The 11,105-nt window shown below is 31.0% G+C and overlaps 1 protein-coding gene across 4 annotated transcripts in view; it reads left to right on the forward strand.

The window, feature by feature from the left end:
* LOC112680604 (syntaxin-binding protein 5) overlaps window positions 1–11,105 on the forward strand; it is a 169,900-nt gene that overhangs the window by 108,195 nt on the left and 50,600 nt on the right. The window lies entirely within an intron of this gene.

Consider the following 11,105-nt stretch of genomic DNA (forward strand, 5'->3'; position numbering starts at 1 on the left):
AAATATAAATTTAAAAGTTTTTAATTTACCTTACTTAATTTAATTATTATAACATATTATAATATTAATAATATTAAATAAAAATTCACTGAAAATTATGAACTTTTTTTTTTTGGGTACACTTGAGCCGGTATTTTCCAAATTAAAAGTTGGCAACCCTAAGGCCCTTTTCACACGAGACGGTTTCGTCCGTACGGTTAAAATCCGTACGATTTTTTTCCGTACGGACTTTGTTTTCACACATAACGTATTTTTCCCGTGAATCGTCTACGTTTGGTTATATATTTTAATTTTAACTCAGTTGGCTTTCAACATGTATCGAAAACGGACTATTGCCATATGTTTTTTATATCGTCGTACTCAAAAGTATCGAAAACAACGAAATCGTATTTATTGGGTGCACCCAATTAATCAGAGAAGAGATGAAGTGGGGACATTCGTTTCTTTAATGAAAGAATTACGCGCAGACGAAAACAAATTCTTTAATTAATAATATATAATATTAAAATGCTTTAGTACAAGTAACCACAAAAACGGACGGCAGACGAATAAAAATCGTCTTTTGTGAATGCGTTCGCGTAGTCACCTACGCCACTGATAAGACGGCGACGGCACGGTCACCGTATATTTCAGTCGTTGAGACGGCTGTTTTAAATCGTCCGTACGGAAAAAACCCGCCTCCGACCAGTGTGAAAGCTTTAGTTAATTTTATTAGTTTACTATTAATGGCTCACCGATAAAAACCGAACGGTTTTTTTCCGTACGGAAAAAATCGTCACGTGTGAAAGAGGCCTAATTAAGAGATCAATTGAAAAAATTTAAATATCTTCAATGTACGGGTTATTGAGTATCTAACATTAAAATAATCATTATTCGATAACTAGTCAGTGTTTGAAGGATATTTGCTCTAAACGTGTGCCTCCGCATGGAAAAATCCTAATCTTTTTTGACAGTTTTGACCTTTTTTATAGTCTCCGACTATTTTCGGCTATTTTTAAAATATTCTTATGATCAACGATAAGTTTACCTACTTCATAACACTAAACAGTTATTTTAAATCGTCTATAAATAGACACATTTTTTTCGGAGCTTAGTGAAATTGAACCACAGTAAACATACGAGTTCTAATATCATGTATATTGTATAAATTTGTTTTCATAATCAGTAGGGCTCGGATTTATATGTAAATACATATTTTTACTGTGACTTGATAAATTAATTTAGGTAAGTGATAAATTCGTTTCAAGGGATTTCCATTGTAATGAACTATATTTTATTTTACATATTTTTACATATTTTGTCATAAGTACATATTTTTACATATTTCTCAATAATTCCATTTTTCCCTATATATTTCGACAATTTACGATTTATTAATAGTTGTATACGATTTCCCATGTTTCAAAAAGTACGTAAACAAAATAATACCAATTATTGAACTAATCGACCGTAATCTGCGGTCGATATAATATTAACTGTTCTGCGTGTGAAAAATCTGTTTCCATTGAACAACGTTTTTTAATAGTACAGCATATAGGGACCGCCAAACACAAAGAGTAAAATAAGACGACAAAAATTCAAACAGCAGTTTTTTACTTCCGCCAGTACTTCTTCAGGTAATAAAAACTCGTTTAATTCCGAACTTTGTCGTGCTTTTATACATGCGGATATTCCAATCTACAAGTTGGAAAATAAATCATTGAATGGTTTTTTAACAAAGTATACGGGGCAATTAATTCCTGACGAAAGTACTCTTAGGAAAAATAACATGACAGAAATTTACCAGGAAACACTTAATTCTATTAGAAACATCATTCAAGATGGCCCTATATGGGTTTCGATCAACGAAACAGTAGACGTTGAAGGTAGAATGGTTGGAAATGTTATTGTTGGAAAATTAAGTGAAACCTTTTCTAAACCATTTTTATTAAATTGTGCACAGTTAGAAAAATGCAACTACAAAACCATAGCCAAACTATTTAACGATTCGATGAGTTTATTATGACCAAAAGGTGTGAAACACGAAAATGTACCTATTATTGTTTTTAACTGATGCAGCGCCGTATATGGTGAAATCCGCTGTTGCCAGCGGATGTATGTAATGTATTTTACCCAAAGATGATTCACTTGACATGCTTAACTCATGGACTTCATAGAATTGGAGAAACCATTAGAGCTAAATTTAGTAAAGTAGACAAGTTAATCGCTGAGGTCAAAAAAATATTTTTAAAAGCTCCAAGTCGTGTAGAAAAGCTGAAAGAAATGTATCCAAATTTGAGTCTTCCACCAGAACCAATTATTACTAGATGGGGGACATGGTTGAATGCAGTCAAATACTATTGCGAAAACTTTGAAAAAATAAAAGATGTTGTATCAACGTTGGATTCTACTTCAGCAGTTTCTATTCAAAAAGCGAAACATTTATTAAATATAGATGATATTAAAAATAATTTAATTTATATATCTGTTAATTTTGGATTTTTAGAAGATACAATAAAACAACTAGAAACAAGAAAAATGACTTTAGTTCAAAGTTTAGGACTTCAGTCGGTACAAATCTGTGTTACGACCAAATCGTAGATCATTTAACTTTGAAAATTTGAGCATGTATATGGTATCTCATTGCTTTCAAGACCAAGATAATCAAAATGAATAATGAATAATAGTAGTAAAATAAGTAAATTAGTTAATAATGTCATTTATAAAGAAATTTTTTATATTTTTTGTAATTTTTTTGTATTCCATATTTTTATTTTTTAATCATATATAAAATGATTTATTATTACATATATATTTACATATTTTGGTTTTTTTAATACATATAAATCCGAGCCCTTATAATCAGCTAGAGTACGCAATAAAATGAGATCCTATTACTATTTTTTTTCTTACAAATGAAGAATAATGATATATTATTCATATCAATTATGTATTATTTATTACGATACGAAGTATTGATATGCTCTAGCCATTATTTATCTAGGGTTTTATTAGAATTTGGCTGGATGTTAAACACACCAACTTCGCGTTATCATGTTTCTTTGCCGATATAAAGCTTACTGTCGATTTACAGTTAAACGGCTTGACAAAAGTTTAACTGAATAACCTATCGTACATGGTATGCACGGCTCGTGGTGTCACGAGGATGTCAGATAGACTGTAAAACCAACAATGTCGTCGTTGTCTCTCGCGATAGTTAATGGTGTTCAACATTTAACTATCTTGTCTTTAAAATATATATTCAAAACAAATATCATTCATTTAAATTTCACGAAATGGCTATCATCATTTTTTTCTTCTATCCTTGTTTTTCTATTTTTGAGCGTGAACAAACTGCAAATGTTAAACTCATCGAATTTGTTAATCGTGTGATTAGAATTTTTGTGGCAATCCATTTGAATGGAAAACGTCAATTCGCCGTAAAATATGATTCTATAAATTTTATGTTGGGTTGATAATAAAACACATGATTGAAAATTATGTGTGTTTGTGGTGCGCGATGATTGGAACTAATCTCTGTAGCACGGGTGTTAGTAAATGTTATAAGAACTACGAAAAAGGTTTTTTTTCAAATCTGTTGTTCGTAGTGGAACACGATTTTAGTTTTATAAATCAGTTTAGTGTATCATTAAAATTAATGGGGTTGTACTAATATGTTTATATTATCACGGAAATTATCAATTTCATGATTGACTTTGAAAAATTACTACAACAGTAGTCGACGGTTGTACTAATTCTTTTTAATGGTATTTTTCTCACGTAAAAAAAACACAATTATTTATCTTTTAGCATAATTCTCTATATAGTGATGTGTTCTTCTTTATAACAACTCGAATGTATATCTACTATAATTTTCGATAGTGTGCTGCATCCATTACCACTTTCAACGCTTTATAATGTCGAGTAAAATCCAAGATATTCATTTAGTAAATTTAAATGAAAAATAAAAGCAATAAAACTATATAATAAATCTAAACAAGACTTTAATTAAAGTAACACTGACATTCTCATATACATAAACACTCAAACATTTATATATATATATTATTACACATATAGGTGTGTGAGTGTATATACTCAATAATATTAATATGCTCGATCTGCCAGATGCTTTATATTTTAAAATATTTTCTTTTGAATATTTTTGTTTAATGATACCGTTGTGTATTTAAAAACAGATATAATAGCAAAATCAATGAAATGTTATCCTCTTTGTTAAGTCTCATACACGAAATAAAAGTTTTAAAACTGTGAATATTCATGCAAAATTACCAATCAATACATTAAACGAATTATATGAAGTAAAATCAAATTTATATAGCGAATACAATTTACGATTTTTAGTCATCCTTATTTTATCCAATATTCCTTGTTTAGTCGTAGTTTTAGATTCCACTTAAAAATCATTCCATTTTATACCGTTATCATTAATTATACTTTAACCCTCTATACGTTTTTATATAAATGTGTGTAAGTAGTAAGTAATAGGTCTTCCTTGTATTTATCACCGGGTTACAACTTGCAAGCTGTACACGTCCGTCCCTAGTACGTGAATGAAATTCTTGAATGCTACTGTATACGCTGTTAAATACTATAGAACGCCGTGTTTCAATACAATCATTGAATCCCGGATACAACATACGTGAACGTTTCGGTCGTCGTAAATTATATTCAAGTGTTGACTAGAATGTATTTCTTATTATAACCAGGCGCGTACACTAGGGGGGTTTTAGGGGTTCAAACCCTCCCGAAATTCTGGAAAATGATATTAAATATGTTTTTATATAGTAAAATTGGTATATAGATTTTATTATTATGAAAATGTACAACCTAAAATTCCTCCCAAAATATTTTTTTGTGTTCGCGCTTGATTATAACTGTGGTCGTTGTTATTTTTTCATTCAAAACTAGGTATGTATTCTGAATAGCCGTTCGCTATAAAAAATATCTGATACAGTAAATGATAATTTGAATTTAGACTATCGGAGAATTGGCTACATTACGATTCAGGAAATTGCGGAATCGTGTAGATCTTCATAACCAATTATAAACATAAACGATTCCGCAAATTTCTTTCATATATATCCATGACTCCACATGATTTCAAATGCAGCGTTGTACGATTATTAAAACCTAAACTCACATTGTCCATAATTTGGAATTGTGTAGTCATATGCCCACACAGCACTGCAATATTTATTTAACTTTAAATCAACATTTCAATTTTAAAGTAAGAAAAGATATTTAGTTGTGTCAACATTTAAATTTCATTTGATATAAGTTATTAAATGTTAATTAACCACTATAAAACATTTTTTGAACCAATTTTAATTATTTATATTATGTTTAAAAACCAACGTTGTATACAATTTAAAAACGAATGGTTGTTGAAATATTTTAATTACAAAATTTAATCAATATTTTATTGATATTTCTTAATATTTAATTAAGATTAAATAAATGTTGATGGTTTCAAAATTATACATTAATTAATGATTAAAATGTAGTATATTAACATGTTTTTGATTTACAAGTGTAATTAATTCGTACATTCAATCTTGTTCTGGGGAGAGGGGGGGTCAACAAAAATATTGTTATCTTTTTTTTTCGTTACAAAAATAAATAACTGCTATAAATAAATTATATTTTATACAACTTTTTTACCAATTTATAGTTTATTTTTACATTACAGTAAATTAATAGCTATTGGAATATAAAAACAGCATAGTTAACAAAACTTTTCAAACACCTATCAATATAATTATTTAATTATTATAATATTTGTATAGTTGTATATTTTAAGTTCAAAGCGTAAAAATGAAACTACGAATATATTACACGCATTTGAACGTGGACGACCCCCCCTCCCCGAATCTACGCCAACGGCGAGAACTTGGTTTAACGGACATTTCTATGAGATTTTCATTGTGTGTAACATTACTGTTATTATTTATTTTAATATTAATATTAATTTTTTTTTTTAAATTTTTTAATGACTTTTTTATTATTATTTGTATTGTGATTTATATAAAAAAAATAATAAATAAACAAAATTTCATGTATTTCAATTTCATAGGTAATAAAATAAAATAATTAAATAAACGAAAGACAGAGTGTCTGGATACCAAAAAATTCAAAAACCCCAAAAAGATTTCTCAAAAAAACCTTAAAAGACACAAAAAATGCGGATGACGTGGGCTTAGTTTTACTAGGTATAACTCTGGCTGATGTAGAAAGGATCCTTAGAAAGAATATTGCGATACTTAAAAAATCTTTCAAAACCTGGCACCTTATCTTAAATGCCAATAAATCGGCAGCTATCACCTTTCACCTTAATAACCGTGTGGCTAGTACTAAATTACATGTTTTGGTTAACAGAACCCGCGTTTCCTTATGATGATTTTCTTGTATACTTGGGAGTAAAACTTGATAGGACTTTGACTTACAAACAGCACTTAGGAACCTTTAAAGATAAATTGAAAACACGGAATAATATAATTTCTAAACTGGCAGGAACAAGTTGGGGATATAAAGGAAACACAGAGAACATCAGCTCTAGTCTAATCTACATTAAAGCCGAAAATTGCGCTCCCGCATGGTCAAGAATCACATATAAGAAAATCGACACACAGATGAATCAAACAATGAGGATAATTTCAGGTACTGTAAAAAGTACACGAACTCATTGGTTATCAGTCTTAGCGCACATTGCTCCAACTAATTTAAAAATACAAGCAGCAACCTGTTCCCTAATATTTAAAATTAAAGCAAACCCTAACCTCCTAGCTAACGCAGATATCTTCAATCACCAAGCTAAATAACTGAAATCAAGAAACCTAGTCTGTGAATTTCTTGATACTGAATTGAACATAAAGAAACAGTGGTTAATGCAGTAGACGGAAGTCTTAGTCAACAAATCAGTACTTATCAAAGATTCTACTAAGGATTTATCTGGGTTCGAACTTTCAAGCACGATTTGGACAACAACTAACATAATTAGGACTGTGCATGGTACGTCATTTAATCTGCTTCATAAGTGGGGGATGACTGAGTCCCCGCTTTGTAATTGTGGAGAACTTCAGATGGTGAGACACATCGTAGAATCCTGCACACTGAGGAACCATAATAGAGGGGTGCTTGGAATTGACTTAGGTGGAAGTGCCGCAGATGAATGGTTGGCCAACTTGGATGTTCGACAGAAGATTGTTATTTTTAGTTACGAAGAACTTTTCTATACTTTTTATTTGTTACATATCCATCTATTTATTCATTTATTTATTTTTTTATTTTATTTTTTTTTATTATGCCGATTATACTAAATGCCGATAACTTAACCATATGTTAATATATTTTGAATAAAAGTTTTTTTTTTTTTTTTTTTTAATATTATTACTACCAAATTTAAATTACTAGTACTTATATGAATCAAAATATCTATATCTATAATATATGTATGCCTGTGTGTGTTAATAAGCAATTAAAAACGTATGTTACGTTAATGCTGCATTTGAAATCTTGCAGAATCATACATATATATATATACGAAGTAAGCGAAGTCGATTATGTTTATGAATAGCTATAAAAATCTATATGATTCCACAGATTTTGCGGAATCTTTCTTAACCGAGATAATAAATGATGTATCTACTCGTATGTTGAAAAGAGAATTCTTTAATAAAATTCTTTAAATTCAATTAACTAAAGAAAATGAAAATAATAATTACAGTAGGTCATTCTTGCGACTTAATAGGTACATAATTTTTTTCGTGCAATTGTATGAATACTGTATTCAAATTTTTACAGCGAATAGAAATTAAAGCTACCATGAAATATTTTCGACGAATCAAGGAACATTTAGCTTTTATTGAAGTACTCGTAATTTAAAATTAATCTAGTATGAAATATCTTTATGCTCATTTCAAATGTAATTTCATTCCGTTTTAATTCATTCAACTCATTGTATACACATGATCCTACATAACATTTTATCAATGAATATTCTAATCACGAATAATACATATGTATCCATTTTTTGTATTCCCTGTTGCATAAATTCTGCCGAAAGGTGTGCATATTATAATACTATCGTTGCATTTTTTTTTAGAAATGTTTTTTGTTTCTTTCATTGTACACGGACAAGCATTTTTCATACGTATTGACGTTACGTTTTCACTAAATTATTCATATACATCGTGTTACACACATATAATTATAGTTACTCACATAACGTGATGTGTATCTCAACGAATCACCAACAATTAACGACTAAATTTAATAAGATTGTTTGGGATGCCGGTTATTTGCTAGAATTTGGTCGGGCAACCACTTTTAAAGATGTGATGTTCACAATTTGAATTGGATAGGTGACCGAACATAAATATATACAACACGTTTAAATAATAAAATATATATTTTGACACAACTAGTGTGCGTACGTCGGGCGGTAAAGACGTCTCTTCCCGAGCGCGACTCGTAACAATAATAATAATAATAATAATTAATTTGAATAATGCCAAATTATCGGACGGCACATACGTCGCGGTGGGGCAGGGTATCGGCTACGACGGAGACTGCTATCAGCTGCGGCTGTGGCAAGGTCGGTGACACACACGTGAACAGGGGGTTGTGGCAGCGATGATAACAAAGGCGACGTTACGCAATGTATCGAACTATAATATAATATCTATCGAATTAATATAATCGACTAATAATAATAACAGTAATACGCTATCGGAATAGAAATAAATCATGCAACGAGTGCAACGGAATACAACAATGATTGCTGTGTGGGTTTGGATGAAACTTTATCGAAAATAATATACGACCCGACGTGACCAATGCACGGTCTGCTCACATGGAGAGTACGGCAACGACAGTCCCGGCTCAAAAGTCGCCGGTGGTAACTTGGCCAGAGCCGGCGTCCACGGGCCGCGCGATGTGCTTTTTCGCGGACCGGTTGCCACTGTCGCAATTAAAACGGCGGCAAATTTCGAACAAAGATATTCATCCATCATTATACGTCAATTAACTGCACCCAATAGTTGTTTCTGAAATAAATATTCATATTTACCTGCGCGCGTGTGTAATAATTCGAATAAAAAAGTAAGGACTGACCCCTAGATATTGCTTGTTGCATCTCGTTTATTCGGAAGAGAGTACGTGTATTATGTTTGTATTTATCATGTTTTATCTTGGCTGTAACGTAATAACGTTTGAAATGTTCAAATGTACACTCGCTTTATTTTACATTGTTTTGTTACTGCAAAAACTCATATAGACTATTTCAATCTATATGTATTTATAAATAGTTTGTGTATGTGTTGCAAGTTTTAAATAATCACCGGGTACCCTTTATAAGCACCCTTTTACGTAACTGTCAAAATAGGGTTTGCACTTCAACCACGTCTGTCCAGTCCTTGGTTCCATTACTTAATATAAGTCTTTACCGCAAAAACCATCGTTGTATTTACCAACCAAACATAAATAAAAAACGATTTATGAACTATACAACAGTCCGTTGTTTTTGTAACTTGTAAACTCTCCGAAGGTTCGAATATAATATAAATCTCGACAAGCAAATTCATTACACCCACATACTGCTATATGCAGTAAGAGCAGTATATAGTAGCAACTCTTATTTGTAGTGGTGGTGAATGATGATGGTAGTAGTAGCTTGTAGACTATTAAGTACTTAAAGTATTAGTGATAACTTACTCGTCTCGAAGAAACTTTATGCGCAATAAAGTTTATAAATTCTGTGTTAAAACGGGACCAGATGATGTAATGTCAACATTTATATGATTACAATTTCGAAATTTCTAAAAAAAAAATGAATATGCTCATGTGCATTTTTAGATATGGCTCAAGCTTATGATCAAATGTGGAACTCTGACCTCCTTTTTAAATTAAAAACCATTTTCCCGCCTTACTACTAACTGTTATTTAAATTATATCTTGAGCATAGACATTTTACTGTACGTTTAGGGTCAACTGTATCTGAAATAAATCTCATCAACGCTGGAGGCCCTCGGGGTGACCAAAAGTTTGCTATCTAGGTCTCCATCTGGACCAACAACTTACTTGAGCTCACTATGTCCATCCCAAACGAATTACTCTTAAAAACTAACTCCGGCAGCTGCAACTCCTCCTATTTTCCAAACAAACCAGTCTAAACAATACAATTATCCATTATATACTTATGTTGAAACCTATATGGTCATATGGTATACAATTCTAGGGTTTAGCCAAGTCTTCGAGTATTAATAAAATCCAAACGTTTCTATTTAAATGCTTCTGTCAAATTACAAATTCTTCTTTCCTTGTCTCAAATAACATACTTCATAATGATTTCACCACTTCAACAGTAAAATAAGTAGCAAAAACTCTCTATAAACGCTTCCACTCAAATCTATCCAACCATCACAATCCTTTACTTATATGTTCTCAAAATCCCAGGTGATCCTAGAAGACGATTGAATTACAAATGGTGCTGGAAATTTTAAATTATTAAAAACTATCCACTTTTATGAAGTTCTATCTTTGAATGGATTCTTCAATCAAGATTACAATTCGATCACCACTCTCATATCAATGATGCTCATTGTAGAAATATTTATTTACAGATTATATAACTCAATTTATAATTAAAATAAAAAATAGGTTATGATTATTTGCATATACAATTAAACATGTCACTATTGTTCTAAAGTTTTTACTTATATGATGGCTACAGCGAAGGGGAAGCACAATAACAGAGTATAATCATTTGTCCAAAATTATTTTTTTCCCAGCGCTTGCTGCCATGCTCGATAGAAACTCGTGATGTGTATAATATTTAGGTGTGTGCAGTGTAATAATGCATTTATTCTCATTAATGTGGCGGGCAGCAGATATTTTTTTGCCTAAAATTTGTGTCAGTCGTTAATAATGTCGCTTATTTATATATAATTTAGAATTAAACTCAAAAACGTGGAGAGAGAGAGAGAGAGAGGGGGGGGGAGAGAAAGGGACACAGGCAGAGATAGAGATATTTTCATACCAGAAAATGAGCATTGGCTTACACACACACACACACACACACACACACACACACACACACACACACA

This window comes from Sipha flava, unplaced genomic scaffold, assembly GCF_003268045.1.
Source record: "Sipha flava isolate LNK unplaced genomic scaffold, YSA_version1 178_pilon_pilon, whole genome shotgun sequence".
Taxonomy (NCBI): Eukaryota; Metazoa; Arthropoda; class Insecta; order Hemiptera; family Aphididae; genus Sipha; species Sipha flava.